Raw genomic sequence first — 25,919 nt, 5'->3', positions numbered from 1 at the left:
TTGTACATTTTCCTCAAGGCCTAACCCCAACTATGAGTTCAGATGCTCCCGGCACAGCAGTACCACATAATGCAGTCCTCTGCTAGCCCCCTTATGCCTCCCACTTCATCACAATGTTATTTCCCCCCAAATATCGCTCATGTATCATGTGTGCCATGCCACTCTTGCTTACCTAATCCATTGCTTACAATTCGCCTTCATGCTAACAATGTCATGTTTGTTGTACTGACTTCACCTATGTAACAACAAAGTGTTCCCCCTTACTGCTCCTCTCTGCCCAGATCCTGCTGCTAATATGGCGAGTGCATTAGTTGCTTTGAGCCAAATGTCCTATGTTCCATTTTTCCTATTGTCCTGCATAGTTGATGTAGCCCCCTCTCCTAGGGGTGAGGAAGTCCAATTGTTGCATTTTACTGATGTGGATTGCATCATTGATGTAGCCCCACTCACCTTGATTTGAGGCATTCCAATATTTGCACCTATCTGTTGTACCTGCATATTTAATGTAGCCCCCTGCTCCACAGGATGTGGCTCTCCCAACTGTGCACCCTCTCCAATGTCATTTTTCATTCCAGCCTTGTGCTGTGTTGATCCTCCTCACCTTTGACTTAATACACCCCTCTCCTGCCTTCTTCCCCAGAATTATTCCATCCCTCATACTGCACCTCCTCCTCCCATCCCCTCTGCCCTCGCCTCTTTTCCAGCACTTGCAAGCTCCAAATTGTCTGACAAATTAGTAGGAATGTTACAGTTTGAATACCTCCGCTGCTCATCCTTTCCCTTCTCTTCCCTCCCCCTATTTCCCCCTTGTTTTGTTACAGCACTAGCACTCCCCGATTTGTCTCATGACTTCGTAAGAATGTTACTATTTGTCTTACTCCCCTGCTCACGCCCTCCCTCCAATTCTCCTCCTCCCCCTTTCCCCTACTTTGTTTGTACTGCACTTGCACAATCCGAATGTCTCAAGTCCTAGTAGGAAGGTTATTGTAAAGTTTTTTCTCTCCCATGCCCCCCCTTTGTCTTGATGCGCCTTGAAACACCACGTTGGCTGCATGAGCACATAATAGATAACCAATAAATAAATAAAATAATTGTCCAGGGGGTGAGTGTGGCTGGGGATACCTCAGCACCGGTGGAACAGGGTGCTGCCATGGAGGGGGCATCAAGGACGGAGGACTATCTGGAGGCATCTGGGTTGGTGGAGGTGGAGATGGAGGAGGTGGCCATTGAAGCCTAGCCCACAGGTTGAGGTGGGGGCATCGAGGATGGTGTTCAGGCTTCACCCGCGGCCCAGAAATGAGGATGTGTAGCCCGCTGTGCAGGATTCGCCACAACCTCCTTTCCCTGGGCAATCTTTTTTTTTTTTATTTTATTTATTATTGAATATAGTTGAATTTATATCAACTTTTTCAATTTTTTACATAGAGAAATTCATAAACATAAACAATAAAAGATACTTCAAATTTACAATAGAAAAAAGAATCATTCAGTTAAATTTATGAATTGCCAAAATCAGTAAAATATTTTCACGATGTAATAAAATATCTACAGACAAGTTCATCATTATAAAACAGACAGTGTAACACCAATTTCATTCCATAATCAAAGCCTTTAAAAAATTAATAGTGGCAATTCTTATGCTCATACATTCAGTTGCTGCCAAGGCGGCCCATCTATTTCTCGGGTCAATTTGTGCAAAATATGCAAAATGATTCCCAAAATGAACACTTCTCAAACTCGTGAGGGCCGGACAGTCCAATATTGTATGTTGCAGAGTTTTGACAATTGCGGCATTTTTACAAAACCTGCACCAATTTAGATCTGAGGAAATTTTCTTCCTTCTTGTTTTAACCTCACGAGTGGGCCAGATGTTGAGTCGCAACCGTAAGGTAGCAGTTCTAATAGCAGCAGATGGAGCCAAACATAGATAGGATGCAATGTCTCTGTATCGTTTAGGGCCAAATATTGCAGAATCAAAGTCTTTGTAAGTTAAGCATTGAGCTCTAGTGTCAATCCAGTCCATCATATACACTTTCTTCTTTGCTTGTTCCGGATGGAACACAAGAAGATCAAGTGATATATCAGCATTCACCATAATCCTCAAAATACTTGTAGACCAATTTTTTGGAAATGTTTCTGATGAGTTGAGTAGATAACTGGAAATAGAGGATAATGTAGAATTATCACGTATGGATAGCAAGCATTTACGAAATAAAGCACATAATCGCCAGTTATGTAGGGCCATTAATGAAATTAAGCCTAGTTCATAGCGCAGCAACGCACCAGGGACACATTGTGGTAGATGTAAAATTGCACACCAGAACTTGGCTTCTAATAAATTAAGAAAACTTATGGGAATCATTTGCGTTTCAAGACCATAAAGGATAGTTGCTACAACATTCTGGTTCCAATATGTAATGGCAGCCTTGATTGAAAATGTACCATATTTTGAAACAATCAACCGCGTTTGACAAATCGCCATAGTTAGCTTCTGTTTAATTTTTTTCAGATGCGATTCTAGTGCAGGACAGCCATCAAAAATAAGACCCACATAAACATAATTTGGAACCATCCCTGGGCAATCTGCTGGTGCAGTGACCTCCTTCTGCGATACCTTCACCCAGACCGATTCCTCACTGGTGGCCGCTGAGGTCAACCAAGATATTGTGCAGCTACTGCTGGCAGGTATTGTCTAGGAGCACAGCAGCTATTCATGATTCTGTACATGTCTCTCAGAGGGATCTTGTTGAGCCTCATAAGCAGGTGAGTGTCTTCCTGGGCCTGTTGGCATGTACACTGCTCTTGGGTAGTATCTCTGGACTGGGCACTACAATTGCCACCTCTTCCACTTCCTCCTCTTTGTTTCAGTAATCCCCCAGTGAGCCTTCCATGCCACATATCACCCGGGCCCCCTGTGCACCAGTCCCACCACAAATGCTCACTCTGGTTAAGCCTACATGCCTGCCTGATGTGGAAATACCCATAACAGCACATGAGGTGGTCACTGGGCCTGCCCAGGTGCCTACACGTGAACAGGCAATGGATGAACATCAGGCACTTCAGTGGAGTGCAGGTGCCATACTCCCCCGACAACAACTATCATATGGTCAGAGGGAGTTAATTCGTAGGGCACACGGTTCCAGGCAGCAGTAGATGGTGCAAGTGACATTACAAATTCTACAGGGCATTGCCACCCTGAGGAGGCAAAGTGGCCAACACGTGGCACAAATGAAGCAGGAGGCACATCTGCGGATGCAGGCTCTGGTGTCGGCTAGGCTGAGGTATGCGAGGCAGAAGGAGGTGGAGAGGCGGCGGGCAAGGGATGCAGCTATCAGGAGGGCTGAGGTGGAGGAGAGAGTGGCAAGGTGCAGGCAGCCATCCTGGGGGATACTTGTAGGGAGGCAGGGATGCACTTGATGGAAACCCTGAAAGACATCCTGGAAAGAACAGAGGCCCGCCAACAGGCTGATGAGGCAGGCAGAGGATTGCCCCTGGTGGAAGGCTTAGCTGACATCCCATCAGACTATCTCACTGCCAGTGTAAATAGTTTCATGGTGTTAGGTTTAATTTTAAACTTTATTTTGTTGTTATCCATGGACATATTTACACTTCCTCTTATTGTAGTTTAAATATTTTTCAATACAAGGTTTGATACTCATCACACCACACATCTTGCAGCGTCCTTGTCTATGTGCAAATTTATTTTTTCCATGTTCTCCAAGTGCATTTGTTCTATGGCTGTCATGTGGGTTCGGGCCTCACTGTGTGTGTAATGTTGTTACTGTTATGTTTGCTGGGGAACATGTGTGCATGCTCCATTTGTGTGATGGATGTCGCATTTGTGCTGGATGAACATCGGTGGTCTCTTGTAGACGTGGGGTGGTGAGGTGCTTTGGGATTGAAGTTTTTGACAGCTTTGTCATGCACATGTGTTGCTTGCCTACTTGCATGATTTTCAATACAGGCATGTTCAATTGTCAACATGGGTTCAATGTGTATGTGTGTGTGTGATAATTGTATGCTGTGGTTGAGTTTGTACTCCATTGGTGAATGTGTTCATGTGTGTTTGATGAGGTTGTGTGTTGTTACTGCTTGACAGGGTGTCATTCTTTTGATTCATTTAGACATGTGCAAATGTATTTCACATGTAGGAGTGGAGCCATCAGACGACTGGAGGTGGCACAGGCTGTTTATCTGATTCCATTCCTTGTGCAGGGGCACTGCATGTTTGGTGTTGGTGTGTTAGTGTTGTTGGAGTGTCATGTTTTGGTGTCTGTGTGATGGTGTGCATACTGTGATGGTTGTGATGATGTGTGAGATCTATCATGATAGTGTTTGTGGTTTCTCATTGGGGGTGGGTACTCTCTTGTCCATGTGTATTGCCACATGTTTCACAGTTTAGTGTGTGTTGTGTCTGGCGACAGCTCATTCAACTCTGAATATTTGCTACTGGAGGTAGAGTTTTATTGTATGTTGAGGTGCTTTCTGGTCCACTGATGTTCAGGTGTTATTTTGGCACTTGCTTTTCAATGTGGATCGCCCACACATCATTCTCTGGTATGGATATGTGGATGAGTGGGCTACACTCAACACTTGTGCACTCAATGGTAGATTGCTTTATCCCTCCCAATGTACAGCCACCCTCCCACACACATCTGCAATCGCCCACTACCTGCTCTCATTTTGTGCATCACCTCTCCCACTGGATTGAAGCTGAGTCCCATGACTGCTTATTCAATCAAGCTGGACACATTGTCAGTCTCCTTGACTTGCACACTCTCAAGCAGCCTTCGTAACACAAAAGCAAAAGCCTGTTCTATTTGGGTCACTAACAGGGACTTAGCCACCCCTACCTTCCTACCTTTTTTGTACAGGCTACAATGCACGCCTACATTCTGAATGACTCAGATCAATCTCAGATTTCTCAGACTTCGGTCATCTGACAGAATTCACCTGCGCTTTGAGGCATTGCATTGGCACAAATTCACAATAAAAATGCCACATTTTATTGGAATTGCATTACTATATCATAGGTACATGGATAAGCCAAAGTGTAGCTGGTAAAACAATATGCTGTCCTGAGCAGCTGGGTATGGTCTGCCAGGGAGTCATGGCAGAAGCTACTGCCCTGATTCTAAAGCAGTTTGATCATGTTGAAGGAGACATGGCAGGTGTACCTCATGGTGGAGGCAGGCCAGTGGATAGGTTGTTGCTCCATATTGGTCTGGTAGGAAAGCGGACTAGCAAGGGTCGCCTGGGGTTGGAGCGGAGGTCAGTGGGTGTAGTGGGTGGTGGCAGGACTTGAGACGTCTCTCTGGTGTTGGGCCAAGGTCAGTGGTGGTTGTGGGAGGGAGGCAGACTAGCAGGGGCTACCTGGGGTTGGGGTGGAGGTCACTGAGGGTAATAGGAGGGAAGCAGTCTAGCAGGGGTGTGCCTGAAATTGGTGGCGGAGGTCAGTGGGGCTAGTGGAAGGGAGGCAGGCAAGTAGGTGACTGCCTGGGGTTGGGGCAGAGGTCAGTGGGGGTAGTGGGAGGGAGGCAGTCTAGCAGGGGGCTGTCTGGGGTTCAGGCAGAAGTTAGTGGGGATAGTTAAGTGGTGGCAGGACTTCAGGGGGTGCCTGGGTTTGGGGTAGTGGTCAGTGGGGGTAGTGAGAGGGAGGAAGACTAGCAGGGGCTGCCTTGTGTTGGTGTGGAGGTCAATGGGGTGCTGGCGGGTGATAGGACAGGAGGGGGCTGCTTGGGGATGTGGCAGAGGTCAGTGGGGGTAGTGGGTGGTGGCAGGACTTGAGGGAGCTGCCTGGGTTTTGGGCAGATGTCAGTGGGGGTAGGAGGAGGGAGGCAGATTAGCAGGGGGCTGCCTGTGGTTGATGGCAGATGTGAGTGGGGCTAGTGAGAAGGAGGCAGACAAGCAGGGAACTGCCTGGCGTTAGGGTGCAGGTCAGTGGGGTAGTGGGCAGTGGCAGGACTTGAGGGAGCTGCTTGTGGTTGCGGCGGAGGTCAATGGGGGTAGTGGGAGGGAGTCAGACTAGCAGGGGGCAGCCTGTAGTTGGTGGTAAAGGTCAGTGGGGGCAGTGGCAGGGAGGTAGACAAGCAGGGGTCTGCCTGGGGTTGGTGGCAGAGGTCAGTGGGGTGGAGGGGGTAGTGAGACAGAGCAAGGCTAGCAGCGAGCAATCTAGGGTTGGGGCAGAGGTCATTGGGTAGAGGGAGGAGGGTGAACGTGCAGCTTTAGTGTAGTGGGTGTATGCATATTTTTGCATTTTTATCGGGAGCAGCTTAGAATTAGGGTAGAGGATATGCAGTTTTGCCGGGTGCTGCTTTGAGTTGCGGGGTACGGACCACAGTTTGGGCCAGCTGCTGCTTTCAGTTGTGGGGTACAGGCTGCAGTTTGGCCGGGGTGCTGCTTTGAGTTTCGGGGTACAGCCCACAATTTTGCAGGGATGGTGCTTTGAGTTGTGGGGTGTGGGTCAGAGTTTTGCCAGGGTTCTTCTTAGAGTTAGGGGGGAGGATGCACAGTTTCGATCTGTGCTGATTTGAGTTTTGGGATATGGACCTCAGTTTTTCAATTTCTTCATTACATTTTGACATTTGCCAGGCAGAACGGTTCTTTGATAGTGCTAATGTCTGCTTCCGTGGGGGTGTGTTGTGGGCATTCCAGATGCAACTTATTGTTCTTTGGGCAAATTGCCCTGAACTTTTCGTAGGCACAATGTAATTTATGGCACAAAGTTGTTAGCGCAAACGTAGTGCTTTTTCTATAAATCGGGCCATTTGTCTCATCAAGTGGCCTATGGGTAATGTATTTCTTTTTTTTCCCATCGCTGATAGGCCTAATGTGAAACTAACAGCCCCTCTATATTCTCTCCATGGTGTGTTGCTTGACAGAAATCTACTGCCTATGCTGAAGGTGTTGCATGCATGGCCATGTATTTGATGTGGTGTGCTTATGCTTATGTATGCTTGTTCTGAGTTAATGTTCGGAACATTTGTCCTATAGCTTAGAGTTTTCAGCTCCTAAAAGGGAACAGACTGGAAGCTGTGTTTGTATCTCGCATTCAATCATATATTTCTTTTTATTGATTAACATTACCACATTCTTTGGATGACAGGTGTGGATTAAAACGTAATACCACTACTACTAATAATAAGAATAATAATCATCATTTGTATTATTGTTATTATTATTATTGTTATTGCAGTTATTGAGCACAGACTTTGCCTCAGGAAGCATTTTAATTCCCTCTTAGTGGTGTACTTTTACATGGTTACACTATATAGAATTGCATGCCTGATAATGTTTTTCGGAGAGCATTTTATTTTTTTATACAACAAACTAGCCACAGGGCTTAGTTGTCAAGTTGTTCTGAGTGGTGCAAAGAGCCAGCGGGATCTATAGGGATCCCCAGCATTTACACCTGCATTAAATTGCATGGAGGCGCAAACGCTGGAGTATTTGTATGAAGGGGAAAGAAAGGCAGCAGCGGAAACAAAAGTTGTGTTCGGCCTCTCCTCTCCACCAGACAAATACAGGAAAATAGGGCATAGTATAAGCAAAATGCATGAGCACCTTTAACCAATGTTTGTATACATTTTATTTGTGTTATGCCCATTGAAAATGGGCCACTATGTGTTTTCTTTCACTCCACACAATCCTTTATTTAAAAATGTTTATATAGTTTGTTACAGACTTTAAACATTTAATACAACAACCCTTTCATTTACTCCAAAATCACATTTAAATGCTTACAATTTATGTGATAGTCCCACTGTTCGTCCACAAACAGTAATATTTAAGCATTTCTTATATTTAGCCGAGTAAAATTTGCCATATCTTGCTTTCCTCTTACACTTGATCTATCAGCTGCTCAACTTTCCTGAGGACTAAATCTATTTTCTAGTTGTTCTAAATAGAATATTAATACAAACATTTACTTTTTATCATTTCCTCAGCCATCAGACTCCACCAGTCTTCTCCAGTTAAGTGAGGTCTTTTCGCCATCTCAACCCCCAAATATGCAGTTCTGAGGTCTCTTAGATTACTACAGTAGACTACAGTAGAACTCGAGGTGCTTCAATGTTTCCTTACTCGTTTAAAAAAACCTGCAACAGTTGTCCACTTCTATCTTTCTACTTCGCAGGTTTGCAATCTCTTTCGTTTGAAATAGATTTAAACGGAATTTCAAGAAGATGTTCCTCTTGTTACTACATGGAAACAATTCCAGGTATTTAGGGAGTGCATTCATAGCTTTTACTTTGGGTGCAGCCTCACTCATACATCTGTGCAAAAATCTTTGTTCCGATGTTTCGCACCAATCCTGTTCCCATAACTCTTTCCTCACGGAGTTCAGGTTTCGAATCAGGGACTCTTTGCTTGTGTTTAATTGATTCAAGAAGAATTTGCATGTTTGTTTCCATTTCCAAAAATTCGGTTTTGTGCTTCACTTGTGGATGTATTCAAGATCTTAAATTTAGGGAGATCATCAGCGCCAATCACTTTTCTGTGTAGTGCTAGCATATTCCACATCTCCCTAGCGTTTATTGAGGTGAGCCCTAGCTCATACCGAATACAAGCAATGGGAGTTCCTCTTGGCAATAGTAGGATTTTATTCCAATAAGTGTTTCCACACCAAGACCAAGTTGAATATACACATCTCAACATTGCTTCCCCGCCAAATATCAGAGTTGGTATGATCTTGGCTTTGTAAAACTCAAATCGCTGGTTTCAGTGTAAATTTGTCATACCCTGCGCAGCCAATTGTTTACATTTCCTTTTAAACTGTACCATTGGCTCGTCAGTTATGTGCAAGTTAATTAGCACGCCGAGTCTGAATTGTACATTTTATTTGTTTTGACCAATTGACCATGTGAATTTTTTCGCTTTCTTACTTCTTGATCCTATTAGATTTTGTAAGACTAGGATCTCTGTTTTGGCTACGTTTATCACCAAACCATTTCTTTCAATGTAAAGTTTCAAGGCAGACAGCTTACCATGTAGGCCAATCAGCGTTATGTCTAGCATGACAATATCATCGTGATACAGCATATAGCTCAGTGGATTACCGTTGATCCTCGGTGGGAAGGATCTTACTTCTTCTATTTCTTTCCCTACATCCACAATAAACACGTTAAATCGGGTTGCTCCCAATGGGCAACCTTGCTTTACACCCCACAATGTTCTTATTGTGGCTGAGAGAGATCCCTTTTAATCGAGCCTGATTTTAATTTCCATATCGGAATATAGCTCTTGAATTTCACACAATAGGCTTGTTGGATAATTTTGTTGTGCCAATTTTGTCCACAGTAACTTGCGATCAACACTGTCGAAGGCATGCGCCAGATCGACAAAGGCCAAGCATATATTAGTTCTTTTCTTAATGGCCTCCATTTTTAACAGGTTGATCAGGAGTATCTTGAGCCCGCATCCAATGCCTTTCACAAATCCTGTTTGGTGAATATCTGCGATTTCTGTATGCCTGATCCACTTCTTTAGTTGACTTAACAGTTGTATAGTGAAAAGGTTCCCAACTATGTCCAAGAACGCTATCGGCCTGTAATTTTTGGGTCCGATCTTATCCCATTTTTAAAAATTGGCAGAATTATAGCGCTCTTCCATGATGATGGCACCCTTCATTCTTTCAAGATGTTTTTGAATAAGTTATTACAGAACTCAGCTTATTGTTTAAGTATTTGATTAGTCAAACCATCGGGTCCAGGAACCCTTGATCTACTGAGTCTATTGATGTTTCCTAATATATCTTCTTTCATAATATCAATTTCCCAAGATTCCAGATCTTCTTGGTGACAAAATGAATTTTGTCCTTGTTTTTTAAATAACTTGGTGTAGTGATTGATCCATTGGGACTCAGATGCCATACTGGTTTGGATTGCTTCTTGGGGTGCTTCCCCATTATTTATGACTGTCCAGACATGTTTGGGATTCTTCTTGACCATGAGCTTCAACATTCCTTCCGCATCTTTCTGCAACATGATAATTTTATGAGATCGTAGCCAGCACTTGGCTTTTTTTAGTTCATTTACTCAATCACTTGTTCCATAGATCTTGACCTCTCTAATGCGTTTTCTCAGCTCGCGTTTTTTGGCCTCAATGTCTGGGTCATAAACATGTTGACACTTAAAGAGGCTTGTTACACCAAGCTTGTGTTTGTGTATATTGTTGAAGGAGAGACGGGTAATGAATTGAATCCATTCCTTCAATATCTTCTTTATCCTGGACAGTCTTTATGATATTTATGATTCTTTCGCCCTCCAGTCTTAATCTGTTCCTTCCCAGCATAATGTTCACCATATGATTCCATGAGAGAGCAGGGTTCCATTGTAGTCCGTGTATATTTATTTTGACCAGATTATGATCGCTTTGCGATGTGGATAAAAGACTGAGCATGTGGATTTTCTCAGCTAATTGCTCAGAGGCATAAAAATAGTGTAATATGGATTTGCTCTGTTCACATTCCCAAGTTGGCTTTGCTGCTTGTGTTTCCATTCAGTAAGGCAATTTCTCTCATCTCCATTTCCTCTCCCCAAGCGGTTTTTGTTCTGTGAGAATTCACGTTTTTAGGGGCATTTTTGTTGTTAATATTATTCAACAAAGGACATTCCATATTAAAATCTCCACATACAATTATTTTTGCTTTTTTTTTGTTACTCATAATCGTGTCAATTATCTCACATATCAGATCCAATGTTTCCCATTCATCTGTAGTTTATGTTGCCAGTAGATAATAATGATGTGTATCATCATCTTTTTTTTATGTTTGTTTGTTGTTGGATTTCGATCGATATCACTTGTATGTAAGGAGATGGATTTCTTGGGCTCACTATTCGCAGGTCTTTTTCCGTTCTTACCCTTGTTATTAGCCCCACCATGGATGGCCATTCCACTGTTAAATCGCTTGATTCAATGCGATTTCAAATCCTATTGCACTTGGTAGCGTTTGCAGCCAAGTTTCTTGTCAACAAATGATGTCCAGCGAGTTCATGTAAGTTGGCATGTTGCTAAACAGATGGCAAAACCAAGCGTATTCCACAAGCCCATTTGTATTATTGATTCCCTCTTTTTTTTTTACATTAACTGTGGCTTCGCGCATTCAGGGCACCAGCAAGCCAACTCCAGTTCCCCTGTTCAATCGTTGGACTCGCAGCATTAATTTTCGTTCCTCAGCACATCTATTGCTTTACCTGGGCATTCGATCGTGATTTTGATTTGTTTCTTTGGACTCGTCACCACTTCTGACAACCAATCACTTCTTTGCTCTTTTTCGGCATTTTCCACTACTAACCTTGGGCCACTTTTAAACACATTCTCTGTACCTATTTGGCCTAGTTTTTTGGTTGGGGTTTGTTGCAACTGAACCTTCCTTCAAGTGAGTGAAACTGAACATAGTTTTAACTGGGGCTTCATCCATATGGAGCTCTTTTATGTCAGAACCTAGAGAATTCAAGTCTCTGCTGCTGTTTATGATGATATCTTTAATTATTTTTGAATAAATGTGTAAAAAAACTCTGTAGGTTGTTGTTTCTTTTACACATTCAACTGTTTTGATATCTTCAATTGATATTGATCTCAGGTTAGGAAAGTGTTTGAATAATTGTAGCACATTGTAACGATTCAGGATTAGCTCATCATCGGACTGGAAGATTCTTTGAAACAAAAGGCAATTATTCAGATCTATTTTTTGCCTTTTGCGTTCTTTCTTGCAACCATAGAAGACTGTCTTCTATCTTCTCTCCAATCATCGTCTACTTTGATTTGGTATCCACTCTTTGCTTCATGTTTTTATTGCCACCAGTTGGATTTTGGGGTTTCCAAACTTGGCTATTGTCAACTGGCAGCAGGATATGTCAAAATATCGCTGTCGTCAGATTAGATTGTGTGGCTTTTTTCTTACTGATTAGAGATATTCTCTCATCAAGAGTCAATAATCTATAGTGATCAGCCACTACTTAGTTATCCTGTGACATTTATCTTCGTTCGGCATGGTCAAGATAGCACAAGTCCTTTTAGTATGTTTAACAATCAGATCTTTTTTCTATATGGGCGGATTCATCACTGGCTCACTTCCAGGTTCCGAGTCGAGTATGGTGCATCATCAACATCGCCCATTTCCTCGTTGGCAACTTCTTCCATATCTGTCTCATAGGTTGAAAGATTAGCTAATTCCTCTGCTAATTTCAAATCCTCAAGTGTAATATTAGGTGGAATCACTGCTCTCACCTCTTTCTCCTTTATTTCCTTATTCACTATTTCTTGCAGTGGGCGATGGGCAACATTTCACAACCCCATCAAGTTCTTTGTTGTGTCAGTCTGAATCATTACATTTAAGGATTTGATATTCCGCAGAAATTTGCAAGAGTTGTATGTTCTTCTTGTTGGGCATGTTTTTCACTTTTTTTTTACTGTTTCCCAAGTATTTTACTTTCTTTTCTTATAATTAAACTTTGTTTTGTTTTATCGAAAATTGAGAAAGTATCGTTCTCTAAACTCAAAATTGTGGGCTTATCTTGAGTCATCGCCACACGCATTGTCACACATTCCTCTGCATTTGCTGAAGTAGACAGGACAGCGGGCCATCGATCTTCGTTCTGGGCTTTTCCCTTAGTGTCCCGATTTGAGTGACATGGGCTACCTTCGTTCAGACTGTTAGACATCGTTTCTCTTGGACCAGGGTCAGAGGCTTGTGACAAGCTACATCCAGGGAAGCTTTTATTTGTACTTACCAAGGAGTTGTTCACCTGATCATTGTTGTTCCGTGTGTTATGTGCTACTGTCTCTTTCCGCCCGAGCTCGACTAAACCCCACATGGCGGCTCTTCCATCTTTTAATGCACTACCTTGATCTTTGCAATTGAGCTGTTATCTCTTTAAGATCATTAGTGCTTCTCTCGCTATTTCAGATAGCAGTCGCTTATCATCTGCATTGTTTTTTAATTGATCTCTGAATAAATTGTTTAGTGTTTTTTTTAAATTGTTGGCCACTTGGAGCCTCATTTCTTGCAGCATTCCATATTTATCATTTTAGAATTCGCTAATGTCAATAAGGTGTTTTGATCTTTGCACTTCTCACTGAGTTGTTCATATAATTTAATCTAGGGCGCCACTGTTATAGTCAGCGCTGATATTATGTTTGGTCTCAGTTCATTTATCACTTGTTCGACCATCTCAAAGCAGCCAGGTGTGGCCTTTGTTGGAGCCTTCATTTTGTTTTTCTCTATCGTTGGGATTGATCTTATTTTTGGGAACTCTCTTTCGACAAACAGTCAGATGAAGTTTCTTCATCAGTATCTGACGTATCGCTTGACTGTGAGGCCCTCCCTTTATTCTGTTTTACATGCTTTCTCACAGTGTCTTGGCCATTATTTCTCTGTGACTCTGAGTGTGTGCTAATTGTTTTTTGAGAGCATAGAACAATTGGCCTTCTATGTTTCTGGGGATGCAATATTTGACTTGGTTCGACTGGAGCATTCTGGCCTGGTTGCTTATCATTGCGTTGTTCTTCGTGGTTTGCATTCGTTTTTGGTAGATTAGTCTCAAGTGCCAGCTTTCCCAGTATATTCACAGATTCTCTGACTGGACAATTCCCAGCCAATGTGGCATTCATTTTCATCAGATCTTTATGTAACTGGTCAGCAACTGTGTTGGAGTCATGTCTTTCTTGTCTTTTCTTAGTTTCCAACTCGCCTGACACTCCTTCTTGTGATTCATTTATCTGCAGCTCACGCCGGATTACAGTTACAAACACTTCTTGGATTACTTGGGGTAAAAGATCTGCTAGTGCAGATTTGGTTAAGTTCATTTGAAACTCACACGCGTCAGCTGCCACGTGCCCAAGTCTGCTCATTTCCCAGCAACACTCAGTAGTAATCGGTTCTCAGGATTAGAGGTCCTTAATTTTGCCCTCACCACAACCCGCCAAGCCAGTACTCGCAAGGGCGGCACAGCTGTGTTTGGTTTTCATAGGTCAGTTAGATCACTTAGATCGCTTTGTTGATTAGTCAAGGATTTATAGTTAGCTAAACATCCACTCCAATTTGCTGTAAGTAGGTGTTGAGCCGAGGAGTACAAGCCATTATTGAGCTAGAGGCAGTATTAGAGGCAATATTTCAGCCACCTACTTGTGTATATGTTGTTGACACCGCATAACTCTACCCTTCCTGGACGGCCCCTTCTGCGGCATTCCCCAAGATTAAATGTTTGTTTATTGCTGACCAAGTTAGTGTGTTGGCCGTTAAATGTGAAGTTCCCGACACCATTTCTCTTGCACACACAGTTTCCACACTTACTGCACCTAATTGGACCTGCTCTATGTTTGCCACGGATTCCGATTGACAACGTTGCAGCCACAGACCTCGCTGAGCCCTCGTCTGTAGCAATAATGCTGTTGAATGTTCTACCGCTGGGTAGCAACTTGCAGGAGGCATTCACAGGGCTGTAGGGGCAGTGATTCCATTGATTCCATTGATTCCTACACCTGTCCCAGCCCTCATAGCATACACAATGAACACTGCCACACACTCTGCGACGCTCTGTGTCCAGGGGTGTGTTTTAAACAGTTTGTTCTTTGTAATGGAAATTAAAAAGACCCTCTCACGAGCAGCAGTCCGGGCAGCAATCTGCACCCAATGAACACTCCCACTCACTCCGCTGTGTGTTTTGTATCAGACAATTATGGGACAATCAGCACTCTCTAATTAATCCTCACAATAAACCGTTTCTAAACACAAACCCTCCACATACAATTGTGTCACACAATACACCTCTATGGTTTACGGTTGCACAATAGCTCATGCTTGAATTGCTTCAATACTTGAACATTTTACCCCCATTGTATGTTCCCATGATGGGTACTGAAGAATCCTCTGTATATTACAAGTGGTACAACACATGCAGTGTCTCTGAGATCTGAATGATTTGTACCACTAACACAAAGATAATCATATTATGCAATCATTGGCTAGAGCCCATACTTAAAGATGAACCAAAAGTGATTCACAGTCATTAGGTCTGGCTCATAACTAGTGGTGCAAGTTCATTGTACACCCATTTCGCACATTGTGGGTGTGCACTGTGCCAGTCAGAAACTATAAACATGACCTACTAGTTTTAGACTGCAAACTCCAATTGTAGTCGCAGTGCACATTATATATGATAATGAACACAGACAATAACCAACACACTTTAATATGTATTGGATCTGTTGGGGAAAAGTGATGAAGTTTCGCAGAGGGCTCCTAGAAAAAAAAATTATTGTAGATAAAACAAGGACTGCTTTCTTCTAATAGGCTGGTGCCCGGAATTTGAAAGGGGGAGAAAGTATGAAACCTTAAAGCATATTTTTATAAATTAAATTATGAAGTACGATTGGGCTTGTAATTATACTGCACTGGAATAACTGTGGAGCTATGGACCGGTGGTGGGTGTATCACATAAATATCTCCAGACTGATTTTAGGTTACGGCTCAGGATAAATCAGCTGCCGTTACTCACTGCCCAAGGGGTGAACACCAGAATGCCTGTGGACCAGCAACATTGTTGCATGTGTAAAGCACCAGACAGACCTGAGATGGCCAGACATGTCTTGATCCAATGCAGAATGATGAGCACAAGATACGTGTGCATATTGGGCAACTTTGTTCGCCAATACGACTCCATAAAAACAGGTATGTTGGTGCTACTTCTTGAATAAAGAGACAGAGTTGGTACAGATTGCATTATATCGTCTTTGGTGCAAAATAAAATGTAAATGGTGAATATGAAGGGACCAAACAAGTACAACCCAACCCCCTGTTATTAATGATGCCAGTTGTAGCATTGAATAGTGACAGAGCCTGGGAAGGTACTGCACAGCTACTAAGGGTAGCCTGAAAAGATAACTGAAAGTAGATACAAGTGCAATACTGAGGGCAACAAATACGTTTGTATGATTATGATGCTAATTTTTAAGACTCCTTTTTAAAAATGATTCTTTTAAAAATATTTTTTTTAAATGTTACAGATCTCTGATGAATTGATACATTTATTTTATTTTTAAAAAAAAATGTATTAAACTTTTTATTGTAGACAAATACAAAATGTTTGCTTTTTTCCCTCCCTTCCCCTCCTCCATATGCCAAGCATTTATTTCATTTCCTTTTCTGTCCATCTTACTTATTTTCAAAGTTTAGTCCTATGCCATTCTGGCACTCCAATATATCCAGTCTTCTGTTTCCTCAAGTATGCTTGGCTGCCGATATTTTTTGAAGAGTATCACATCATATTACGTCATATGTTCTGTTTGTCCAATGCACCTGAGATCTTTTTCAACATAATTTCTAAGAAGATTCCTAGGGCTTTAATCGTCTTTTAATTTGGATCCTCATGTAATGTTCTCCACCATAAATCTGAGTCCAGGCAAATGCATGTGTTAGGATTTTGTGCAAAACTTTCTCTCTCTCTGATTTCAGTTTTTTACAAAACATGACTAGTTGTTGTAGAGACTCTTCTTTTTCCTCGCAAAGGCGACATATATTGTCTGTTGTCAAACCATATTTGCATAGGTTTTGCTTTGTTCTCAAAATGTTGAGTTTAAATCGTAAGATTAGGTCTCTATGTTGGGTATTTGCACTTTTCCTTAAATATCGGTAGGAGTTTAGGATTATTGGTTAAGGTGGTTGACAGTATGTAATTTTGATGTTCCTCAAGCGGTTTCAGATTGTGACCAGTCTACTGACACGAGTAGTCTTTTAATTTGTTCTCGATCATTCTGTAATGTCTCTTTACTTGCACCGAGGTGCTTCAGAATATCTGTGCATTTCTTCCTCCACAGTGCTAGTGGCCAGAAAGGTAGTTTTTCATTTTCTGTTTTCATAATCTCATACTGTGGGGGGCAAACACATAACTCAATTTTTTTTAAGGTCGATAGCGCTTTCCACAGTATATGTACTTGTAGAGAGAGTAAACGTAGTTTGTGGCACACAATTCCAATAGGTACGTTGTTCGGTAATCTTAGGATTCTGCGCCAGAATTTTCCATCTAGTTTATCCCATGTCCTCCATGTGATTCTCAATCCTGTATCGCCTGCATACGTTATCGACGGTGCCACCTTCAAGTTGTAAAAGTCTATAATTGGTTCGATTGAGAATTTTCCATACCTATTTTTTCAGTATTAGATCTTGTGCTATTAGTTGATCAATTTTTAGGTTTAAATGTTGAATCCACGGTTTGTCTCCCCAGTCATCACTGATTATGCTTCCCAGATACTTTGTGCTTTTAGTTAGTGAAAGCGGTTGATTTTCAAGACACCAATTGAAAGTTTTATTTTTATTTTTGTTTGTGTCTTTTTAATTATCAGTATTTCTGTTTTTGACACAATTATTTTCTGTTTGTTCTGACTCACAAAGTTTTGCAGTGAATCAAGTTTGCGCTGTAAGCTAATTGCAGTGGTGTCTAGGAGAATAAGATAAAGTCATCTGCATAAAGCAGATGTCCTATGGTATTTCCTCCTAGGCAAGGAGAGCACGATCTTGGTGGCTCCATTCTGTCTCTAATTTCCAGAATGAAAAAGTTGTATAGGATTGATGCCAGTGGGCACCCTTGTTTTATGCCTCTTGTGGTACTAATGGCATTAGTTAGGGTTCCTTTCTGATCTAATCTCACTTGAAAAGTTGTATCTGTATGCAGGTCAATAATGGCTGCCAGGAGATCTTTTGGGCAGCCCCTATGTTCCAGTTTTACGATAGCATTTCTCGATCAACTCTGTCAAAGGCCATGCCCATATCAATACATGCTAAAAAGAGTTTTTTATTTTCATTTATGGTTTTCATTTTTAGCATATTGAGTATTAGTAGATTCTAACCACAGTCTACTTTTTCAACAAATCCTGATTGTCTACGATCATAGTTGCCACTTGCTGTTATCCATACTTTTAATCTCTTCAAGAAAATGCCTGCATACAGTTTGCCTAGGACATCTAATAATGAGATTTTACAGTCGTGTTCTGTCGGCTTTTTTAAAAATGGGTATCACCACTGCTTTCTTCCATGAAATTGGTGTTTGTTTATTTTGGTTTATTCTGTTGAACAGGACATAGCACATCTGGTCCCATAATTCTGGTGTTTGTTTTTGTATTTTGTTCATCAGACCATCTGGTCCTGAGGCACGAGATGTGCTAAGGCCTTTGATTAAGGTCAATATTTCGATTTAATCAAAATCTATTGACCACGGTATGTCATTCTGGTGTTTCTTTGGAGGAGTTTTGATGATACTGGTTGAATTATAGATGCTTTCAAAATGCTTAATACACTCAAGTTTGCGGATTGGATTTGACAATGCTGAATTTTTGAGATTTTGTTCTTTATTTACCATGGACCAGAAGAAATTGGCATTCTTATTTTCCATTGCCATTAACATCTGTTTAGAGTCTCTTTGGTATAATTTCGCTCTTTGGGATTTGACCCATTGTTGGTATGTTTTCTTCAGCTTTTTTTCTTGCGTCACTTGAGATGTTATTGATTCGCCTGTTTTTTTTAGAGATCTCAGTTCTTTTGCCAGCTCTTTTTTTCGTTTGTGTAATTCTGAATTAAATTGATGTAGCCTGATGACTGTAGGCTTCTGGTTTTGAATCTTTTTTTCTCGGAATGAGATCAGACATACTTCATATTCAACATCATCAATTTCCTCTTCTTGGCATTTTTTTATTGCGTTTGTCAATCATGGTATTGTTTTAGATGTCAATCGCAAACTATTTAGTCCCTTGTTTATATTCACATTATGCAGCCATAAGGTTGTTTCCTTTTTATTAGCCTGTTGCCTGATATCTTCACGACAGGTTAGTAGTAATATTTTATGATCGCTTTTTACGGTGTCCAGGATGCTTAGAGATGTTATTCTTCCATGGGTTATGGCATCTAAGAAGAAGTAATCTAAGGTTGCTTTGGCATTACACCAAAACCAAGTGCTTGCTTTTTGCATGTCGCCTTCTACCTTGCCATTTGCCCTATGTAAATTTCTTATGTGCATTTCATTTAGCCATTTCTTAGTATAAGACTCTTTTTGTCTATTTCGGTTTGATTGTCCTTTTGCACATGACGTTTTATGGTAGTCTATATTTAGGTCACCACAAATGAAGAGGCTAATGTTCACAAATTCTGCTTTTATGTCATCTATATGTTCAGTAACCAAAGTCAGAAAGGATGCTCCATCTTTTGCTTTACTGTTACAGTAGAGATTAAATATGACTAGAGTGAGTTTTTCCTTTGATGTTTGTTGGTCATCCTGAAAGATTGTTGTTTGTATGAGTGAAGAGAGAGTTATTACTTTTACAAGTTTTCCATGGAGAGTATTTTTTACAATGGTAAGAAGTCCTGCCGATGGTCTCCCCATTTTGCCTTTGTGGGCTTTATTTAGATAACATGTATAGCCATCTAAAATGAGATTTTCTTGTAGCCACTATTCTTGAATCCATATACATCTAAAGTCTGCTGTGAGCAGTTCTTGGTTAAGATTTTCAAAAAAGTGTTTGAATCTTCGAAAATTCCATGAAGCTATGCGCAAGGTCTTTAATGCACTCTGACATTCGGTTTAATTTTGGTCTGAAGATGTCAGAGTTGCTGCAAGCCAGTTCCAGGACTTCTGCTTCTCAGCCCTCGTTTAAGGGCTCTCTAAGGGTGGTACATTTGTTTCATCTTCCACTGTTTGAACGTCTGTTTTGCCTTTTATCCTTATGTGCAAAGCGTGCGGGCCCCGCAGGTAGGTTGGTGAGAATCAAATCGGTTTATCTCCAATTTCATCTTCAGCTTTGTCTTCCAATTTGTCTTGAAATGATAGTCTCTTGTTCTGATGTAGTTTTGTTTTCCACAGCAATCTTTTTCTGAACATCTTCATCAAAGCTGGGAATGTGTTTTAGGTCAAATCCCAGAGTTCGCAGCTCGTCTGTTGCTGTTAGCAATAGATTTGAGATGGATCTGGTTACAAGATGTAGGCAGATGTAATCTGTTTATGCTTCATTTGAAAAATACACTATTTTTATGTCTTTTGGTTCCACGACTCGCAACTGTGGAATGCTATGAAGTAGTCTCTTTAGGTTTGACCTATTCAATATTAGACCGTCCTTTGCTTTTAAAACTCTCTCTAGTGATAACATATGTGTCTTTATCACCTAATTTTCTGCTGGTTTTCCTGAATGTTTGTATTTCCATTTTTTTTCATTTTGTGTCCCAAAATCAGACCTCCACATTTCTAGCCCTTTTGTCTTATTTGTCCGTTCACGGTTTGAGTGCTCAATCATAGAGTCAAGTATTTTTTGTTGGTTGTATGTATTTTTATTTTGTGCCTAAATGAGCTCTTGTTTTTATGTCAGGGTTACAAAATGTTCTGTATTTGACCCTGAGCTAAGTAGTGCTTGAGGTTCCTCCTTTGATTGCTTGCTTTTCGGACTTTCTATGTCGATATAGCTTTCATCTTCATATATGGAGACAGTTGACGGCTGCACTTGCTCTTCTTCTGAGAGGTCCTCTTTATTTATCGGCAGGTGGATCACTTTTCGTATAAAGTGTGTTTGACTTTCAAGTTGTGTTGTGGAAAATACCTTATTTGGGTTTATTGCTATTTGTTTCTTTTGGTGTTGAATCTGCACAGGTTTTCCAGTTGGTTTCAAATTTCGAATGAAGTAACGAGTGCTAGAATTTGTGATTGTTTTTGTTTTTGAAAGATTTTTTGGTTTTCTTACTTGAGTCTCTGGGATTTTTTTTCTTGCTCCTAGCTCTTTTCCACAGTTTCCACTTTGCACTTCTGGTTCAAAAATAGGGAAGACCTCTTTGTTTTGTCTTATATGTTGATGTTGTTCATGTTCGTTTTTGTCGGATGCCGCAGGTGTTTCTATCATGGTATTTGTGCTTGTGCAGGCATCCTTTCTTTGTATAGTGATTTGTTGTTGATCCTGCTACACATTTGCATTTTGCACCCATGATTCCAGGGGGACATTTAGTGTTGAGATTTTATGGCCCTCATTCAGTGCTTTTTTTTGTTCAATGGGAGCATTAAGTGAGGGAGAACTTATTGGAGCTAAATACTGTTGGTCATTGGCAACCCTTTCCTCTATAGCCCTTTCTTTCTGTAGAGGTCGAGAATCTCAGTTTGGTTCTGCATTTGAACGAGTGTCCTCTGTGGTATGGACAACTCCAATTGTTTGCATTTTAAGCAGCTTTACTGTATCACTAAAGCAGGTCAGGAAGGATCTTTTATCATCACAAGCATCTTCCATCAGATCGATGAGTGTTTTGAAGATTACATTTTCAGATTCCTTCTCTCTGGCTCTCCTTTCCTTTCTTGCCTCTATATATGCCTCAATGAATATTCGTTTTGATTGCATTATGGTCAATAAGGTGATTTGATCCTTTTAATTCTCATGTAGTGCTTCATATAATTTTAAAAATGGTGCCAGTGTTATGGTCATCATAGAGCTGATAGCTGCTTGTAGATTCACACTTTGTTCGGAGAAGGCTTGAGTGTATTCAGCCATTCTGATGTTTTGGCCACAATCATCTCTTATTGCGGCTGTATATTTCTTATTTGCCAATGTAGGCATTTGGTTGCTTTGTTTACTATGGTCATCTTTGCTTGAGCTATTCGAGCTTTCAGTTTCAGTTGGATTTCTAATAATTGGGTCAGCTTGAGTCTTGCAAGTTTCCCATTGTATATGTGGATCAATTTGTCTATCTGAGGCTGCTTTCTGGCTCCATGTAACTGTCTTTTATAACATGACTTTTCCATATGTGCTGTTGATTTAACTTTTTTCTCTGGTGCCATTTGTAGAGTAGATTTGTTTATTTCAACTTCATTTATCACCCATTTTGCTCTTCTTGAGTGTGGGGTGGAAGTGTTGGCTGGTAGGTGAATCCTGGTTTGGTTAGGGATTCCCCTTCTACAGTTTTGAGATCCATTGGGCACTCTATTACATACTTTGATAGTTGATTTTCCTCAGGTATTGATTCTTTTATCTTTGTCTTATGCGTTTGTTTTTGTTTTTGTGGTTCCGCATTTAGATCCAAATTGAGATCCGTTGGGAGCTCTAATACAGACTGCTGTAATTGATTTTCCTCAAGTATTGATTCTTTTGTCTTTATCTTGTGCATTTGTTTTTGTTTTTGTGTTTCCGCATTTAAAGCAGTTTTTTTCTTTTTCATTCTCAATGCATTGATCTTCTTTCTGTTCTTTCAAAATATCTGACATATTTGAGGCTATGATTGCGTCATATCGTCCTGAAGCCAGTATGAGGTCATTATCTGGTATTTCTTGCCACACAGTCTCCTTTTCAGGAAGATGTTTGAAATTTGTCAGTTGGTTCTTTTACTTTGAAGTGCCATCTTATTGATTTGGTTTCGGAAAGTGATTTGGCCCGAAATTTTGATCTCGATGCTTGTATTATTTTTTCTTTTTTTGAGTCTCTGATATGTTTTTTATTGATTCATTCTGTGAAGGAATTTGCATATGTGCAAGTGACCTGTTTGCAATTTCAGTCATTCTTGTTTCTTGTATGTGTAATTCGGTTTCTTGACCTATAGCCTTGTTGTTAGTTGTAATTTTAGTATTTTTAGTATTTTCCTCATTTATGTTTTTTGACAAGGTTATATTGTTTGAGGAGTTTTGTTTCGAAAGCTCAAGTGTTGTTTTTTCTAGAAAGTCACCCTGTACATCAACATACATGGGGGACTCTAAACTAGCTGAACTTTTCTAGAAAGTATCTCCTTGCTTGGCAGACAAAATACTTCACTATTCTGCTCGTCGTCACGTCCCGTAGAACTCCCAGTCCTCTCAGCCCCACCCCCTCGCAGCAATCCAGCCTCATGCTCCGTGTTCTAGGAAGCACCTCGCGCACATGCCAACTTCTCGGTTGAGCGACGGCCGCGGCCGTCCCGAGGCCCGCGGAAGCTGCGTGGGCTCCGGAGACCATGCAGCTACCACGTTGTTTACAGAACCCACACGCAAATCAGCTAAGCACATATTTGGATGCATGTATGGAGCGGGTCAGGGTAGGGTAGGGGCTAGGGCATTCAGCAAAAGGTTTGCTGTGGGGCACAATGAGAGATACAAGGAAGGGTCTGTTTGTGACATACCTTGCTTGCAGTTCTGATCAGTGCTGTTTCGGGCTCCTGGGACTTGGCACTTCATGTATATTGGGCACTCTGATTGAGCCCGTCTCCACAAGGTCCACGAGATTCAGTGGGTCCAATTTCTCTAGCATTCTGTTGTCTACAATGTTGCCTCATTCAGCTTCGTGTTCTTGGCACCAAATTGTTGTTTGTTGTATCTCTGAAGCCCTTTGACATCCCCTCAGTGAACAATCTGCCAACACTCCACGCACGCTCCGCGTGTGAGTGTAGGCTTTAGGGGAAAAAACAATGAAACTGGAAAAACCACTCCAAGCGTGGTAAGCAGCCTCTCCTCACTGGTCCTCACTGCTCTAAGGATAACAACACTGCCAACACTCCACACACGATCCGCGTGTGAGTGTAGGTTTTATGGGAAAAAACAATGAAACTGGAAAAAACACTCCGAGCGTGGTAAGCAGCCTCTCCTCACTGCTCCTCACTACTGCAAGGCTACCAACATTCTGCCAGTACTCGGCCATTTGTGTAAAATGTTTTTGTAAAAGTTCATTATGTGAACTGAAAACAAATAAACTATATATATTTAATAGTTATATATGTCCTCATTTATGTATTCATTCATTGGGCCTCATTACAACCCTGGCGGAAGCCATGCCTGTAAAACAGGCACGGCTGCCGCCGGAGTTGCATTTTTTCCGGTGCCCAGAAATGGGCAATTACAGGGTCATTACCGCCTTGCTGGACCCGGTATTTGGCCATTCCTTGGTGCCGGCAAAAATTCTTCCCCATTCCCACATGAGCTCCATAGGGCTCAATGGGAGTAGGGAAGTCGGATGCACAGGCATCGTTATCAACGGTGCCTGTGCATCCAAAATGCTGTGCTCGCGGGTGCCTTTCATTCCGCCAGGTCAGACCTGGCAGAATGAAAGGCACTTGCGAGCACAACTCAGAGTTTGCCGGTCCGATACAACGGTACCGGCAGGCTTACCTGTACCATTGTATCTGGACCAGCAAGCTCGAAATGAGGCCCATTGTGTATGTATTTATTGTAGATGTACAAGGTGTCAGCTGTGAAACACAGTCCCTTGGCTACAAAACTTTGTTCTGTATTTCGTTTTAAGCCAATAAAAACAATTAAACACAATGGAATTAATTTAAATAATGTGAATGTTAAACGAAGAATACAGATATATTGACCTTTTATGCTATCTGGAGCGGTAAGAGCTTACAGTATCTTGTGTTGTTTTTCCAGTGCTTTAAAAAAACATAAGTCTTTGGCCATTTTACCCCTCAAAAGAATTGCACACAACTGTTCTTTTCAAAATGAACTATAATAAACTTCTTCATGAACAACATGTTAAAGGAACAACGTCAAAAGGTAAGGGCTGTTTGAGAGAGATTTTCTGCACAAGAAAAATATGCGTTTATTATCTATTTGTATTAATAGCTGATATAGTGCATTTCCTAAATCCGCTGAACATGAAATGATTCGCTGCAAACCAAGATGAAACAATTATGATAATTTCCATTATTCCAAAAGACCAAGACGATGAAAGCAAAAGTAAATGCTCTTTCGGATGTGAGTAAAAAATAGGAAACGAGGGAACAGACTAAAGAAGTGAGGTAGATGACTTCAGTGGTTAGGGGTTAGTAAGACAAAAATGGACATGGAGGCTTAGGAACATCCCAAAGAAAGTGACATTGATGATGAATAGAATGGGAGGGAGTAGAGAGAGAAATAGAAAGTTAAGTTAAACAGGTAGATGAAAGCAGTGTCTGTGGAATTGTACAAAGGGAATCCTTATTGGTCAAGAAAGTGGGAGTGGTAATCAAGATACATAGAAACTTGTGAATATACGATGCAATCCAATAATTTAGACATTAAATCAAAAAAAGAGATAGGACAGAATTGAAACGAGATTAGGGGTCAAGAAAGAGGAATATGAGAATAGGAAGGATTGTAGCATGTTTGAACTTGGAAGAAAAAAGGCCTGATGTTAAAACAGTTCTGCAAAAAAAAAGTCATATAAGGAAGCAAAGAGGGATAGAATAAGGTGATAAAAGGAGGGGATTGGGTGGGGCAGTGGTAGGATGAGCAGGGAACACAAAACTAGCTGTGTATAAGATAGTAGAGAAAGTAGAAAAGGAAGCAGCAGAAGAGCCATGCTTTACATTAACTGGGTGAGGCAGTAAAAGGACGTTGAAAGGGAAAAAACAAAGAGGGGGTTATTTGTATTATAGTAACTTGCAAAATCACTAGTAGAAAGTGACATAGGGTGTGCTGGCTCCTTCCTCGCTTTGAAGTTAAGCAGGGTCGGTCTGGGTTACTGCATGGATGGAAAACCTGTGTCTGTGACCATGGCCAGTGATTTTTACACCCCAGATGTCACTGTAGCTGTAAAAATATCTATTTTTGTATTATGTATAAAATATGGCAGGCTTTCAGAACTCACACAGTTTTAGGCAATGCACAGTGAGATTACATTATTTGCCAAGGATCACACACTTTGGTTAAGCAGCATGCTTCAAGCCCCTTGTTTTATGGACAGTCTCTTGGTGAATGTTGTGATACATCGCACAATCCCAACTAAAAGCATTAAAGCAGCACGGAAAAGGGAAAAAATTACCGGATGCAAGAAACACATATGCCAAGGTACCTTTGCCCTCACAGCGAACATCAAAAGCTGTCCCTCATGAATATACGCACAGTAAGTGAACCCTACCATCATGTTGTTAGGATTCATTGTAAATCCGATAGAACAGAACTGGAACTAACTGCGCCTGAGTAGATGTCAACCTATAAGCAATTGCAAACTAAAAAATA

Source organism: Ambystoma mexicanum, chromosome 8, assembly GCF_040938575.1.
Source record: "Ambystoma mexicanum isolate Mex_15411 chromosome 8, UKY_AmexF1_1, whole genome shotgun sequence".
NCBI classification, from domain to species: Eukaryota; Metazoa; Chordata; class Amphibia; order Caudata; family Ambystomatidae; genus Ambystoma; species Ambystoma mexicanum.
The sequence above is the reverse complement of the archived record's forward strand: the minus strand, read 5'-3'. Positions refer to the sequence as shown.